Raw genomic sequence first — 18,138 nt, forward strand, 5'->3', positions numbered from 1 at the left:
TTTACAACATAGAGATCTCTGTAAATATATATTTCTAAATAGATTAAACAAACCAATTGTCTACACGTACAGCCTGAATCATTACTAGATTGGACAGAATATTAATTGGCATTTATATGGTATTACCTTGTTAAGTTTGCATACCATACATGTGCATAAAGTCATATGAATAAGTATTTATACTCATGTTATGTATATATTCTATAAGTAGGGGAAAAGTGAACTGTGTTACTACCCTGTCTTAATTGACTGAATATACAAACATATATATACACAATTAAGAAACACACACAGAATCATGAGAATAAAAATCTTTATTAGTGTTTTATGAAGTCTGCATAATATGCCACACGCCTGAGAAGCTTATGGTCAGAAAAAAAAAAAAGAACTGCTCTATCAATACGGCCCTCTACTGGTAAAACAACTGCGACATCTACTGTACTGACTGCTTTGCAAAAAGATTACTGTTAAATACACACATACTGTACTACTGTTATGTATATGTACGTCTGGTCCACGTTCAGGTTTTGTAATGTCATTTTTTTTTTCACATTCATATGTTGGAGGCCAAAGATAAAAACAATGTAACACTGGACCCTAACACACGGTTCAGTTCCCCAAAATCCAAACGCCACTAGGTGCACTTAAAGTACAATCACTAGTGCCGTAAGGTAAACACATGTACATCAAAAATAAGGGGGGAGAAAAGGGACATGAAGGGGACATGTTATAAACTCGCAACAGCCACATAATGACAAAAAATGGCAGAGTTGAAGCTAATAAGTCTTGTTGTACATACTGTATTTTAACGACAGATACACACATTAACACACACAGGTCTTCTTCTGTAACATTTTAAAAGCCAATTGTTTCTAAGCACCAAAAGGCTACAAGAGGTCACGTGTGTTTCAAAAATAATAATAATAATAATAAAAGAGATGACTGAATGAATGGCCATTACAAAGTTTGTTTTTTTACATGCCTCTGGAATCATTATAAGCATTACAAGGAAAGGAGTACTTTAAATGCACCAGATTTCTTTGGGAAAAAGGATAGAAACACATCATGTGGGGGCAGTGAGAGGTTTTTAATATCAAGACAAACTAATATTTTTTTTTTAGGGTAAAACGGAAAAAGGAATGATCCATGCCCTCCTTTTTAGAAACAGCTGTGGTCTTGAAAATATTACTTTAATAAAAAGTGAACGACAGAGAAATTTTAAGTATATTTATATATAAAAATACATGAGAATACAAAAAAGTAGCAAAACAATGGGGATATAGGCTAAAAACAGAATGATACCTTCAATTTCTCCTGGCGTTTTAAAGCTTCCCCCCCCCCCTCGTCGGAGAGCCCCAGGACTCCCAGTGTCGAGTCAAAAAAAGCTTTTTAATACCAGCTGATTTCCTCTGGTCCCTGCCCAGTGCACCTCTCTCATTAGCTCCAATACCAGGCTAATCAGCGGGGATTTTAACTAGAGTGCCATATAATGACAAAGAAATAAACTACATCCAGATCGAGTTTGCAGTTTGTTTGGGGTTTTTTCTTTTTGGAATTACTTTATACTTTAACATTCCTATTTGTCCATTAAAGAAGTATGTCTTATAACGACACACGTTAAAAAAAAGAAAGGGCGAATTTTAAAATGTTCCATAAAACACATTGTGGCATTTCCACCAAGGCCATCGTTTTTCTTCACCCAGAGCCACCGCTAAAATCCCTCCTGACTATTTCCCAGAGAAAAGTAAACTTAGGATCAGAACAATGGTTGGGGTGGGATAGGAACAAGAACACATAATTTGAGCATTCAAGCTTGTGTTACTCATACAAGCAATCTTCAATACTGAGAAACTATTCACAGATATTTTTGGTATTTCCCCTACTCCCTGGACTAAAAACCAATATACATTTTCATTTGTACCACAAATAGATCTAATATTAAGGATTTGGGGAAAGCAATTTAACAAGGTGCATGACATAGATGGGTAACAAAGTGCCATTTTTTTTTGTTTTTACTGAAAAGTCTGTGTGTGTGTGTGTGTGTGTGTGTGTGTGTGTGTGTGTGTGTGTGTGTGTGTGTGTGTGTGTGTGTGTGTGTGTGTGTGTGTGTGTGTGTGTGTGTGTGTGTGTGTGTGTAAAGGTAAAAGAGGGATGTGGAACTGGGCCACAAATACTATGAAGAACGTGACAGAAAATTCATTCTGTGGGGGTTTTCCTTTTTTTTTTTTTATGAAAGGACTCGCATGTTTGGAATTTAATGATCATGTAATGGGCTGCGGATATTTTTTTTGTTTTTTTTGGGGCGTTTCTTTAGCTGTTTTAGGACATACTGGAGCAGCGAGCAGACGGGGAACCCATCTGGGTCAGGACCTTGTCGAGCCACTGCAGCGGGCCGTTCAAGTGAAGCTCGATCCAGCAAGGAGTGCTTGTGACAGTCTGCCGCCTGGAAAACACAAAGCATGCATTTTAATATCCGACATGAGCATTTTCACACCTTACAACACATGATTTATTATGAGCTTTTATACTCCAGACTGCTGTAAGAGTCTGCAGGAGGATCTGAGCACTGCCTTGAAATCTTAAAACTTAAACAGGCCCTATTCTGCTTTTGGGGGGGGGGGGGGGTTCCCTTTCCTATTGTGTGTGTGATTAAGGTTTTTGTGCATGTAAATGGTCTGCAAAGGCTAAAATGGCTGTTTCTCTCTCCTACATATATACTGATATACACCTGAACATCAGCAGGAGAGGACTCTTTAAAGTAGAGGCACTACATACTGATATACACCTGAACATCAGCAGGAGAGGACTCTTTAAAGTAGAGACACTACATACTGATATACACCTGAACATCAGCAGGAGAGGACTCTTTAAAGTAGAGACACTACATACTGATATACACCTGAACATCAGCAGGAGAGGACTCTTTAAAGTAGAGACACTACATACTGATATACACCTGAACATCAGCAGGAGAGAACTCTTTAAAGTAGAGACACTACATACTGATATACACCTGAGCATCAGCAGGAGAGGACTCTTTAAAGCAGAGACTCTACATACTGATATACACCTGAACATCAGCAGGAGAGGACTCTTTAAAGTAGAGACACTACATACTGATATACACCTGAACATCAGCAGGAGAGGACTCTTTAAAGTAGAGATACTACATACTGATATACACCTGAACATCAACAGGAGAGGACTCTTTAAAGTAGAGACACGACATACTGATATACACCTGAACATCAGCAGGAGAGGACTCTTTAAAGTAGAGACACTACATACTGATATACACCTGAACATCAGCAGGAGAGGACTCTTTAAAGTAGAGACACTACATACTGATATAATAATAATAATAATACATTTATTTTATATAGGCGCCTTTCAAGGCTCTCAAGGTCGCCGTACAAACACATAAAAACAAGATACACAATACCTAACACCAGCATAAGAAACATAAACAAGACAATGCAGTATATAACATATCAAATCAATAAAACAGAGGATGTGTGATGGATAACGATCAGGGTGGATATGCGAGTGTGAAGAGATATGTTTTAAGGCGTGATTTGAAAATGGGGAGAGAGTCAGTGTTGCGGATGTCAGGTGGGAGGGAGTTCCAGAGGCGGGGTGCAGAGCGGCTGAAGGCTCTAGACCCCATGGTGGTTGAACGGAAGGGGGGTGCAGTGAGGCTGAAGGCTCTAGACCCCATGGTGGTTAAACGGAAGGGGGGTGCAGAGCGGCTGAAGGCTCTAGACCCCATGGTGGTTAAACGGAAGGGGGGTGCAGAGCGGCTGAAGGCTCTAGACCCCGTGGTGGTTAAACGGAAGGGGGGTGCAGAGCGGCTGAAGGCTCTAGACCCCATGGTGGTTAAACAGAAGGGGGGTGCAGTGAGGCTGAAGGTTCTAGACCCCATGGTGGTTAAACGGAAGGGGGGTGCAGAGCGGCTGAAGGCTCTAGACCCCATGGTGGTTAAACGGAAGGGGGGTGCAGTGAGGCTGAAGGCGCTAGACCCCATGGTGGTTAAACGGAAGGGGGGTGCAGTGAGGCTGAGGGAAGCAGAAGATCTGAGTGTGCGGATGGGTGTGTTGATGTGCAGGAGGTCGGAGAGCTACAGAGGAGTGAGGTTATGGATTTGACGGGGAGCCAGTGAAGCTGCTGAAGAACAGGAGAGATGTGGTCAATGGACGGGGTTCTGGTGATGATGCGGGCGGCAGAGTTCTGGACCAGTTGAAGTCTGTGGATGGATTTGAGAGGGAGACCAAAGAGAAGGGAGTTGCAGTAGTCGATGCGGGAAGTGACCAGGGTGTGAACAAGAATGGCGGTGGTCTTAGGGTTAAGGGACGGGCGGAGGTGGTTGATGTTGCGTAGATGGGCAGACCGAGTGATATTACTGATGTGAGATTTGAATGAAAGTGTGCCGTCGAGGATGACACCCAGACTCTTAACCTGAGGGGAGGGGGAGACTGAAGAGTTGTCTATAGTAATTGAAAAACTGTCAGGTTTGGTTAGGGTGGATTTTGTGCCAATGAGGAGAACCTCGGTTTTACTGTCGTTAAGTTTGAGAAAGTTTGAGGAAAACCAGGATTTTATGTCCTGTAAGCCGTCAGACAGGGAAGATGGAGGGTGGATGGTGGTTGGTTTGGAGGACAAGTAGAGCTGGGTGTCATCCGCATAGCAATGAAAGTGGATGTTGTGTTTACGGAAGATATAGCCTAGAGGAAGTAAATAGATGATAAAAAGAAGAGGCCCCAGGACAGAGCCCTGGGGAACACCGGTCGTGACTGGAAGTGGCTGTGATTTGAAGGTTTTGAGTTGGATGAACTGAGTGCGGCCAGAGAGGTATGATTTAAACCAGAGGAGGGGTGTGTCAGTGATCCCGATGGAGGTCAGTCTGTCAATGAGGATGCTGTGTGAAATGGTGTCAAAAGCTGCACTAAGATCAAGGAGGATGAGGATGGTTAATAGTCCGGAGTCAGCTGCCATGAGGAGGTCGTTAGTGATTTTCACCAGTGCTGTTTCTGTGCTGTGATGGGGGCGAAAACCAGATTGAAATTGTTCGTACAGGCTATTGTCAGACAAGTGGGTATGGATTTGGGATGCAACAGTTTTTTCCAGGATTTTTGAGAGAAATGGTAGGTTAGATATGGGACGGTAGTTATTAAAGTTGTTGGGGTCTGCACCAGGTTTCTTCAGTATGGGCGTGATGGCGGCTGATTTGAAAAGTGAGGGGACAAGACCAGAGGTGAGGGAGGAGTGTATGATGACAGTTATAAGGGAGGACAATGAAGGTAGACAGGCTTTTACCAGGGGGGTGGGAAGAGGGTCTAACTGACAGGTAGATGGCTTGGATTTACTGATGAGGTCAGATATTACAACAGCAGAGGGAAGTGTGAAACTTGAAAGAGAATGAGAGAGAGGGTCGGTGAAAACAGGGAGAGATACACTGCAGGTGGTGTTAGGAGTTAGTTGCTGGTGAATGTTTTCTATTTTGTCATTAAAAAATGACATGAGGGAGTTACAGTAGGCAGTTGAATACTGATGAGGTGCAAGAGAGTCCAGTGGTCGTACAATGTTCTTCACTGTAGAGAACAGGACCCTTGTGTTCCCTTCACCAGAGCTGATGAGAACTGCATAGTACGATGATTTGGCTGTAGAGAGAGTGTCCTTGTAGTGGAGGATGTGGTTATTGTACATCTCTTTGTGAACGACAAGTCCAGTTTTTTTGCAGAGGCGTTCCAATCGACGGCCTTTTGTTTTGAGTTGGCGTAGTTCAGGTGTAAACCAAGGAGCAGAATGGGTGAAGGAAACAGACCGGGTTTTTGAAGGAGCCATGGTATTGAGCAGTTTATGAAGATAGTTATTGTAATGAGAAACTAGTTCATCAGGCGGGGATGAACTATTTATGCTGGGGAGGTTGTCAATGCCGCTGGAGAGTGTAGTTAAGTTAATATCTTTGATGTTGCGGAAGGAAATAACACGTGACAGATTTGGTTTGGACAGTGTTAAGGTGACAGTAAAGGATATTAATGAGTGATCAGAAATGGGAAGATCAGTTGCAGTACATTTAAGAGGAGTGACACCAGAACAGCAGATCAAGTCCAGAATATGTCCTTTGGAATGAGTCGGAAAATCGTTTTGTTGCTGTAATCTAAAGCTGTCCAGGCAAGATGTGAAGTCCTTTGTGAGAGCATTGTTGACAGTATCCATATGTATATTAAAATCTTCCAGCACTATTATGTTAGGTGAGAGTGAGCAGAGATGTGTGAGGAAAGCAGCAAATTCGTTTATGAATTTATTATTGAGCTTAGGTGGACGGTAGACGCTTGCAACTATGGTAGGGATAGGCCCATTGAGTTGTAAGGCAATTGATTCAAATGAGCCGTGAATAGGCACAGATACAGACGAGACTTTCAAACTCTCGCGGTAAATCATCGCGAGACCTCCCCCTCTGACGGTGGCGCGGGGTTGACAAATGTAAACAAACCCAGGAGGAGTAGATTCATTCAGCTGTGAAAAGTCATTAGATTGTTGCCACGTTTCTGTCAAACAGAGAAAATCAAACTTACGATCAGTCAGGAGATCTTGGAGAAGAGGACCCTTGGTCGTAAGAGAACGGATATTGAATAGTCCAAAGTTGACATCAGTGTGGGCGTGTTTATGTTTAGCGCTAACGTTAGCCGACCTGGCTAAGGTGGCTAAGACAGTGTGGTCAACTTTGCGTGCGGAGTTCCTTGGGTGTTGTCGAGTTGAAGACCAGATGGTTTGTATGGGTTTGGAGTCATCGATGTAAAACCTTCGCCGGGAACCACGGTGGATATATTTCCGACGGGGATGACGAGCGATGTCCAGAAAGAGGTGCAATGCCGGTGATGTGTCGGGCAGGTGGAATCGTAGTCGGAGGAGCTCAGCAGCTGTGTATTGGAGTGCCGCTGTCGCTAGGTTGAACGACAGGGCAGTCCAGATGAGAAAAAAACCACACAAACAGCTCGTTGGTCCACATAGTTGTCGGTGATGTTTGGCTAGAGGATGGACCTCACGTCGCGGAAGCAGCCAGGTGAGGGGTGGTGGCCCCGACACACAGCAGGTAGGGTTGATGTTAGTCCAAAATACACACACACTGCATATACGTACACCGGTTAATTCGATCGTTGTGCAGAAACATCCAGAGCATATTATAATGGCCAAAGTCATCAAAGTGAGCGATAATTTGCATTAGGCTACATAAAACTAAAAGTAAAAGTAGCTGGAGAGCAGCGGCAGCTAAGTGCGCCAGCGTTCGCTCTGTCTACTGCAACAATAAGTGACAATACAATATACACCTGAACATCAGCAGGAGAGGACTCTTTAAAGTAGAGACACTACATACTGATATACACCTGAACATCAGCAGGAGAGGACTCTTTAAAGTAGAGACACTACATACTGATATACACCTGAACATCAGCAGGAGAGGACTCTTCAAAGTAGAGACACTACATACTGATATACACCTGAACATCAGCAGGAGAGGACTCTTTAAAGTAGAGACACTACATACTGATATACACCTGAACATCAGCAGGAGAGGACTCTTTAAAGTAGAGACACTACATACTGATATACACCTGAACATCAGCAGGAGAGGACTCTTTAAAGTAGAAACACTACTGGTATACACCTGAATAACCTGCAGCTTGTATGGATTTCTCGTTCAGGTTTATCTGCAGGGCTCACCTGTACTCGGCTCCCCAGCCTTTGACGAAGCTCATGCGGATGGTGCACATTCTGGTGAGCTGGTAAACCGCCTCGAAGCCCTGATTCACCGACTGAGCCAGCAGGGCCGCAAACTCCTGGTTGTTGAAGATTTTTAAATTGCAACCTAACGAGAAACAAAGGGATAAACAACAAAGAAGTTAACACGTGTATTCCTAGCCCTCTGACACACCAATTCATTGTGCATGTCTGGTTAATTATAGGTTCTTTGTTGTGTGCCCAGCTACACACGTTACATCTTCGGCATCTTACCTGGAGGAATTTTACACACTGTTGCCGGATGCCAGCCGTACCGCTGGTTGCAGTTTGGACTCTGGACAAAGATGGCGCTATCACTCAGGCACTCGGCGAAAACCTCCCCTCCGATGTAGTAGAGTCTAACTCCTCTTCCTGCAAACACACAGACAGTCAGAGGGGAGAATACGATTTCAGTCAGACAACTCACGTGTTTAATATGTTTATTAGAAGCAGCGTATAGTTGAGTGTGGCGTGTAGGCTCGGGCCATCACCCCACAGATTTACAAAGAACATTGAGTGATGATTACAGTGGTTCTCAAATGGGGGTACGCGGACCCCTAGGGGTACGTTGGAGTACTGCAGGGGGTACGTGAGATTTATTTTATGTTAATGAAAAAAAAAACATAATTAATGCATTTACACAAACTACTAATAGTAGATTAACTACTTTATTCAAAGTTGTACAGTAATTCTGGATAATAAAATGGGAAAAGTAAACGGGGTGCTCTCTTTTCCTCTCCCTCTGCTGACAGCCCGTCAGTCTCGAGTCGTGCAGCTCGCTGAACCTGTCATGAGTGACCCGACAGTAAAGAATACACATATTTATAACTAGTTTAGCTAGTTCTAAAGTAGATAAACTGCTAAGTGTGTTAAGTCTAACTCGTAGTGTATTTAATTTTTCTCCACTCAACGGTCCGTCACAGCGGCGGAGCTGTGGTCATGCAGAGCTGCGTGTTGTCCGTCAGCAGCAGCTAATCTGATCTCTCTCTCGTGTCCGATTATACTTCACTCGCGTTTATGTCCAAATCTGTCAGATCCAGCTAGTTCTAGTTAATTATATGACTGCCTGCTTATCAAAGGACACCTAAACAATAAGCGTTGCTTGGCAACGGCGTGTGGCCGCAAGTATAGCGCAGCATTATGCATATATGAGGGCTCAAAATCCCATGCTCATAAAATGCTCATATTTGTTTCTCTTCATTCCCCACGCCACAAAATAAATAAATATACCAATTTTAGGAAATGTAAGGAAGTTTGAGCAGTGTGGGTTTTATATTAACATAGTTACACATATTTCAAAACGCGAAGTGCAATAACTGCAGTGACACCTGGACATCAGCAGGAGAGGACTCTTTAAAGTAGAGACACCACATACTGATATACACCTGAACATCAGCAGGAGAGGACTCTTTAAAGTAGAGACACCACATACTGATATACACCTGATCATCAGCAGGAGAGGACTCTTTAAAGTAGAGACACTACATACTGATATACACCTGAACATCAGCAGGAGAGGACTCTTTAAAGTAGAGACACTAGATACTGATATACACCTGAACATCAGCAGGAGAGGACTCTTTAAAGTAGAGACACTACATACTGATATACACCTGAACATCAGCAGGAGAGGACTCTTTAAAGTAGAGACACTACATACTGATATACACCTGAACATCAGCAGGAGAGGACTCTTTAAAGTAGACACTACATACTGATATACACCTGAACATCAGCAGGAGAGGACTCTTTAAAGTAGAGACACCAGTGTGCGAAAAAGTACACGTCCCACCGTCCGGGACGTGTTATTTACAATATCGGACAAGTAGATCCTTCAATTGACTTGTCCGGCGGACAAGTGACGCTTTTCGGCCTGATTTATTGACAAATTATTGATACATTCAGTTTACAAAAGGCAGAACTCATTCGCAAATTGTACGTGCCCGCCATTGTTCGTTTAGAAATGTTAGTTTCGGTTCTGCTTGTCGATTTCTAAGGAAATGCATCTCGCCGCTTTCTGTACAGTTAGACGGGGGCGGGGCGGAGCGGGGTGGGAACAAATAACAATTGTCCGGTACCGGGATTAATAAGAGTTGTGAGGACAGGAGGCGAGGCCGAGCCCCGCGGACCGCAGCTCTCTCTCTCTATGCTCCGTATCAGCTGATCGCTGCGCGGTGCAGCTCAGCGTCTTTCTCTCTCTTTCTACACACACTCTTTCTGCCCGTTTAACAGCCTAATCTTTGTCAAACTTTCTTATGTTCTTTCTCTAACACATAATGAAGGTTATTAAGCGTTTTAACTCCTATGTTGTTAATATTGCCCGCCATTTCCTTTATGAAGTAGCCTCCCTGTCTGTGTCCTCGCCCTGTCCTCACATTCCCGGACCCCCAGACTCGGAGGAGCACAGGGATGTCAGTATTGTTTATGAAGCAGGGTATAGAAAGTACATTATTGAAATGAAAATACTATTTATTTACTTTTACAAACAGTGAGCAGCTGCAGCATGTGTATTGCAGGCAGGGCCGCCCCTGGCCAACTTGGGGCCCCAAGTGACATTGTGAGATGAGGCCCCCCCCCCCCCCCCCAACCGACAGGAGTTAACTTTTTTTTTTTCTTCGAAACAAAGTAGGCTAATATAATAATATAAATATAATTCCTGTTTATTATTATTATCAACACTTTTTTATGCAGTGAGGTAAATGGTTGTGCATGTATGTCGTTCAGTATGCGTTTACAGGTGAATACGTCTGCATTTCCTGCCAAATACTATTCTCAAAAAGATTAAAATATAATTAATGCAAATAAACAACTTCTATTAATAATAGCGGCCCTGATTGCAGGACATGTGTAAGCGTGCAAGCGTCTTTGAGTTGTAGAAAAGCGCTAGGCCTCTAGGCTATACATCTAATGTGTCATTATTATTATTATTATATGTCCTATGTGTTGGACATGTGTGGTTGGACTCTGTCTCACAGGCAGGTTGCAGTGTAACATCAGAGGAGACTGGGCCAACTGTACATTCTCAAACTGCACCACTTAGAACTAACTAAACAATGCAGAGATTATTTTTATATAATTGTATTCAATAACCGAAAGAAATTAAACAGTATGAAGTGATTTGTAAATAGGAATACAGATTTTACTTAATGTTTTCATAAATATATTTTTCTCCCAGTTTGTCATGGGACTTATTTTTACCCTCTCAAAGAACCGGAATCGAGAAACAAAAATAACTGTAATCGAAAAGCAGAACCGGAATCGTTAAAATCCAAACGATACCCAACCCTATGTGTGATGCATTAAAAGCTTACCGCTCACTTACGTTAGCGGTGTCGTAAAAACCGTGGGAAAATGTAAAATACGATGGCGAAGAAGAAGATTCCAGTGGCTCCACATTTTTGTCCATTCTGGACAAGTGAAAAATGTATTCGGACAAGTACATTGCCAAACTCACTTGTCCATGGACAAGTACTCTGTAAAAACTTTTTCTCACACTGGTGTGACACTACATACTGATATACACCTGAACATCAGCAGGAGAGGACTCTTTAAAGTAGAGACACTACATACTGATATACACCTGAACATCAGCAGGAGAGGACTCTTTAAAGTAGAGACACTACATACTGATATACACCTGAACATCAGCAGGAGAGGACTCTTTAAAGTAGAGACACTACATACTGATATACACCTGAACATCAGCAGGAGAGGACTCTTTAAAGTAGAGACACTACATACTGATATACACCTGAACATCAGCAGGAGAGGACTCTTTAAAGTAGAGACACTACATACTGATATACACCTGAACATCAGCAGGAGAGGACTCTTTAAAGTAGAGACACTACATACTGATATACACCTGAACATCAGCAGGAGAGGACTCTTTAAAGTAGAGACACTACATACTGATATACACCTGAACATCAGCAGGAGAGGACTCTTTAAAGTAGAGACACTACATACTGATATACACCTGAACATCAGCAGGAGAGGACTCTTTAAAGTAGAGACACTACATACTGATATACACCTGAACATCAGCAGGAGAGGACTCTTTAAAGTAGAGACACTACATACTGATATACACCTGAGCATCAGCAGGAGAGGACTCTTTAAAGTAGAGACACTACATACTGATATACACCTGAACATCAGCAGGAGAGGACTCTTTAAAGTAGAGACACTACATACTGATATACACCTGAGCATCAGCAGGAGAGGACTCTTTAAAGTAGAGACACTACATACTGATATACACCTGAACATCAGCAGGAGAGGACTCTTTAAAGTAGAGACACTACATACTGATATACACCTGAACATCAGCAGGAGAGGACTCTTTAAAGTAGAGACACTACATACTGATATACACCTGAGCATCAGCAGGAGAGTTCAGGACATCAGCGGCACATTTATAGAACCTCTTTGTGTAATCAGATGTCGGAGCTCAAGTTAGAGACTTGTCTTTTGTTTGGTTTTTGGTGAGGGAAGTCTAGAACTGTTGTTAAGTCAACTTTTGTTTGTTGTATTGTATGTTAATAAACTGCTAAACTGAATGTTCATTGTGTTGCTGACCCTTTCAGGAAGTAGGAAGGCGTTGCAGTTCATGCAGTGTCTGAGTAACACAGCATTGGTACATTTAGAAAACGTCTAAAAGCTCCTCAAAGCTGTGGCGTACCTATGTGCCTCCGGGTCATCTCCACAGTGGCGTTCCTGTTGACGTTGGACAGCAGGCCGAGGCAGAAGCGCTCAGAGTTTGAAGGATCTGTGAATCCGTCCACGGTCAGCGAGGGCTGCGATGCGTGAAACGTTTCTCCCACGCGCTGGTTCAGCTCGTAGTACGCTATCGAGCACCAGAAGGCCGGCTCGGAGTAGGTCACCGGCTGAAGGTCTGCAGCAGAGGACCCTAACGTCAGTAAGGTTTGTGGGGAAACGTCAATTTCTGACACAACACAGTTTATACTTGGGACAAAAAAAGGCACTGGAAATGCCTGTGATTATAATCGAGGTGCCAAATGTGATGTTTTAAAGCAGTGCTTCTCAAAGTGTGGTCGTGAGCGCCCCCTAGTGGTCCGTGAGTATATTGGTAATATTTCACATTTGAAATAAATAAATAAATTTAAGTTTTCCGCACTCTCGCGGAAATATCTCCGCAATGGAGCGAGCTTAAGTTTCACTTTCGATTGCATGATATAGCCCAGATAAACACCTTCATCACACATATGGCCACTTGTTTGTAGCATTTTCAGGCGACTTGTAAAAAACTATGTGTTTTTGGATATTTGTGGAGTTAGGTGGTCCTTGGTATGAAAAAGTTTGAGAAACACTGTTTTAAAGCAATACTTTACCAACAAAACACTCATTTGTTTATCAATTACTCACAAAGTGTTACCTTGAATTCTCAAAGTGTTTCCACAGTAAAGAAAGAATGATAAAATGGGAACAGTCTTGATGAATTAAAGTCAATATGGGCCATGTCTATCGGCAAATTGATGTAAAAACGTCCGTTTACAAACTTTAATTTATCCAGTTGTATTCTCACTTCTTATCAAAACAGCACTAATTATAAATACATTACTATTATTTGTCAAGTCTGAAATGTTTCTTGCATCACAGCAGCTCTATTTGCAACGCCAACAAGGACACATATTTAAGACTAGAAACAAGACAGACATTTAATGTAACATTATTAGAGTTTTTGATGCATGCATTTCACTCTAACATTACTAATACACTTTGTCACGTCTGCACGAAAGTGAGACCGTTTATGTGCAAGTGATTTAAATAGTTACGTGTTAGTGAAAAGTCATGAGTTTGTGAAGTGAGAATCTGCGTTTTGGTGTAATTTACTTTGTTTCATCAAACTTTTCTTTGTTTTCCGACTCTTTGTTCACCGTGGAGGCGATCAGGACAAATAATGCTTTCTTGAAGTATTAAAAAGGTAACACAGGGTGAGTTGTTGATATACAAATATTCATTTTGTGGTTGAGAAAATCATTGAATACACAGTAATGATGTTATCTCTATTGTGTTGTCTCTTACCCATGCTGTGATTGACAGGAGACAGAGTGCTGGGGGAGAGCTCTGCTGGAGAACCTGACGGAGAAAACAGGAAGTCTTTTATTTAGACGGGATCAGAACATCGGGGTTAGTGAAAGTAGTGGCTGCCTTGCCTGGGGATCCCATAACGACAGTGTTAGTCTAATCAATTTGCAGTAGAGTGATGAAGAGTAAGAAAGATATTTTTGTAGTTCCTATAATGCTTTTGATGGTATTACATTTTGAAATAACTAAATGGATGATGTTTAAATTAAAAAAGTATCTCCTTCCAACTGTTATGATTATCACTTAACGCATATTGAAGATGCAAACCGAGACTTGATGAGAATTTGGGAAATATCCAAACATTCAATCTCCAAAAAGGATCCTGGAGAAATTCAAGAGGCTAAAATGCATGCATATTGTTCAATTGAACATGTAAAAATAAATAAAGAACACAAAAAATCCAGGGAAGCTTGTACAATAGAGGTTGAAGACTAAAATCACATAATTATAAATATTTATTCTTAATTAAAATGTTCTGTAATGCATGTTAACAGCTTTAGACTTGTTCATTGACAGAGCTGCAACCTCTCTGAATAATCGTTATGGTAACTTCAATGTTTGATTCAAAATCTGCTTTTAATGTAGAGTAAGTCAGAAGTAATTCACTTATATAATATAAATATAACTTTTGTAAACCCAGAGTCGAAACCGGGTATTTGTAGTTTATCCCTAATGGCGCTTTTCCACTGCAGGACCTAGCCCGGCTTAGTACGGTATGGTTAGGCCTTGGTAGGCCAGGCTCACTTTATGCTGCTTTTCCATTACAGTTTAGTAACAGGGGTAGTAACTATAGTAACGCAGTGTCGGCGGGGCGATCGGCTGTTTGGCGGGCGGAGCGACGCTGCGTAAAACTGCCGTGACGTCATCTTCAATGCGAACCACAAAACCAAAACATCAGCCGTTAGCTGTTAGCACTCAGAGCTCACAGCTCCTCATATCTGTTCAGAAACTAGACAAAAGTGAAACAAGTTCAAACCACAGACCGCCGTGTCATGGAGAATATAGTCGCTGCTTTATGTCTGTAGCCGTTGTTGTGAGTGTGGACGGAGCATATACAACGTTAGCTTAGCCTGATCGATCTGATCTCCATTCAGAAAACACGCATTTTAAAAAGGTTTTCCGCCTGCCGTCTGTCTGCAGACCGGTATCAGTATGTTGTTACTAACCGGTATCATTTTGAAACGTGTATTACAATTAAATCATGGTAAAATATGTTCATTTTGTTGTAGTTGTAGCCCCCTTGCCAGCGATTCTCGATTTTGGAGGGCCAGAAAACAGGTGGAAAAGTAGCCCTGAGCCGCAACTACCCCTAGTGGAAAAGCTAAAAAACCAGGCCCGCTTAAACCGTGCTCGTGCTGCAGTGGAAAAGCGCCATAAGAGAGGATCTGGTCTATAACACCTGATACAGGTCTGTTGTGAATATCTTCCGCTGTTGATGCAGACTTATTCCTTTAAATTAAAATAAAGAAAATACATTTGACTTTGACCCGGCTGAGGCAGACTCACGAGTGAAGTTGAAGGAAGAGAAGGAGAGTTTCTACTCTAGAATACCTGTTTCCATACTTTGATTCATCTGTTGATCGCTGGCCTCCCCATCCTCACTGATGTAGCCTGGAGGAGGCGTTTCTGTGGAGAGAAAGAGGGGGAATTCAAAAAGAGCTGTGACGATATCATAATGTTTAACCCGCTAAAATAAAGGAAACATAGTTTTAGTAATACAGTGGAAACTGCTCATATGGATCAAAAAGCTTGGACAGAATTGTTCCTGTATAAAATAAATAAATTCCTTTAGTAATCAAGTATTCAGCTGACATAACAACATATATATTTTCTTTGTAAAACTCCCATGATGCATTGCTGTAACCTGTCTGACCACCTGAGGCTGCGTGAAAATCATGACGGGGAAAAGAAAGTCATTTTTTATTAATTTAAAAAAAACGTATTAGTATAATAACTAAAAGGGGTTCCACTGTCTTCATATTTTTCTTCAAAAGTTAAATTATTATATTTCTTTCTATATTTATTATTATTGATTTAATGTATTACACATGTACACAGCACAGTAAAAAACAGTTGCAGTGACATGTATACTCTGCAATTAACAAATCCTTGTAGTAGAAGCAGCAGTCAGCTATTATATATATATATATTTTTGGTGCTAAAAACATGACAAAAAAACAAGTTTGCATCGACAGACTATATACCATGTACTTCATTGCATACAAAAGCCTAGAATAAGTTCCTTTACCTTCAGGTTTAATTTAGTAAATGATGTTAGCATTACTCAGAAGATATACTCAGAGGTGAACGGACCTGGTATATAGTTGTTTGGAGGTTCGATTCCTGCGGGAAGTTTGTGTCTCCGGTATGGAGTGAGTGTAATCGTCCAGAGGTGGCAGCTCTGGCAGGATCTCTGAGTGTCTTGGCACAAGAACAGGAGGCAGCACTGCAGGGGGTAACACTAATGAGTCAAATACTAATCAGTTATACACTGTTTACTAGGTTATAGTCAGGTGGTTTCATTATTGTGGTGAAGACTTGGCAAATGTGACTTTTTCGCAGATTTAAATATTGTATATCCCTGAAACTCTTAACGAGTAGTTCTACATTTTGAGGGGAAACATTTATTAGCTTGTTTAGCCGTGAGCTAGTGAAGATTTACACCATTATCATATAGTTTCCTTAGATACTTCACAGGCTTCAGTCAGCGGTCAGCGTTAGCTTAGCATTGACGCTAACAAAGAGGCTACTCAAGGCAAAGATAGCCGCCTCCCTACTCACCAACTTTTCTAGTCTTTATTGCTAAGCTAAGCTAACTAACCGTCTGCACTAAAATTAATTAAATTGTATTATTATAAGCTCCTAGAAAGAAAACCAATATGTTTATTTCCCCAAAATGACATTAATCCTTTAATTAAACAAAAGGCAGACATCTAACAAATTGCAGAATGTCAGTGGAGAGGATCCAACAGATTTTAAAATCATAAACAATAAGAAATCAAAATGGCAATTCGTCAACGAAATATTTTTCTGTGCTTAACAATTACCCAAAATCTGAAGGCTGTCAATTTCACAGATAAGAACATCAGGCTGGTCTACCTTTACCTTAAAACACTACCTTAACCTCGTCTTATACCAACAATGAAAATAAATAAATGAAAAATTAAATGCTTTTTGAAACGTCTATAATAGAAATGTCTAAATTAAAATGGCAGGTAACAATAGAACACAGCCCTTGCAGAAGACACTGAAATAGGAAGATATTTGTTATTTAATTTCATATTTTGTTCATATTCTATTTACATGTATATAGACTTCTTGCAACATGTTTGTATTGTATGCTATATGTGCATTGCTGGAGGAGCTCAGGTCAGAAGAATTTCATTGCCATTCTACCCCTGTAGCTTTGTGCATGACAATAACACCTTTGAATTGAATTGAGGTGTTGCTGCTCTGCAGGGCGGACAAACAGCTTAGGGTGGTTGCATCAAAAAGTGAAAAACTCCACTGCATTAAGACCAACAACATCCTCCTCCATCCAAAATATTTTACCCGGATGTCATCACAAACAAAAGACTCCTAAGAGATCAAGTGTGTGTTTTTTACCCAGTTTACAATGTCTGTACCGATAAATAATCCAGTAGAAATCGTATGACATTAATGTAAGTAGTCACATGATTGCCTTGTAGCTTATGTGCATATGGACCATAACACCTTGAATTTGAATGATTTTTTTATATTTTGAGCAACAAAAGTCCCCTCACCTGGGGTCTCCACCCTCTGGTAGTGGTAGGGGTTGATGCAGACCTCATCCTTCTTGAGGTGGAAGGCGTACTCGCAGGCCTCGATGGCGCGAAGCTCGTGGTGACTGTGGAGGTCCGGCCACCGCCACAAACGACAGTAAATAACATGAGGAAGCCCCTTCCTGTGGGAAACCTGCAGGCGGCCATCCATGGTTCTGATTGGACGGCAAACAGGAAGTGGAGGTGAGATAGGCAGAGATGGCAAAAGTACATACATTCTTAACTCAAGTAGAAGTACATACTCGTGTTAAAAAGACTCTGGTGAAAGTAGAAGTACTGACTGAACTTCTTTACTCAAGTCAAAATAAAGAGGCTTTGAAGTGTACTTCAGTAAAAAGTACCCATAGCTAGCAGCTGCTTTAAAGAGTACCTGACCTCCCTTTATATTAATAGAACAATAATGTCATTGTTAGCTAATGAATGTTTCCATGGTGACCAACGGCAA

The 18,138-nt window shown here is 41.5% G+C and overlaps 1 pseudogene; it reads right to left on the reverse strand.

Annotated features, from left to right (window-relative positions):
• Window positions 1-296: 296 nt before the first annotated feature.
• Window positions 297-17,848, reverse strand: LOC117441098 (mothers against decapentaplegic homolog 2-like; annotated as a pseudogene).
• Window positions 17,849-18,138: the final 290 nt, after the last annotated feature.

This window comes from Pseudochaenichthys georgianus, unplaced genomic scaffold (assembly GCF_902827115.2).
Source record: "Pseudochaenichthys georgianus unplaced genomic scaffold, fPseGeo1.2 scaffold_1476_arrow_ctg1, whole genome shotgun sequence".
Taxonomy (NCBI): Eukaryota; Metazoa; Chordata; class Actinopteri; order Perciformes; family Channichthyidae; genus Pseudochaenichthys; species Pseudochaenichthys georgianus.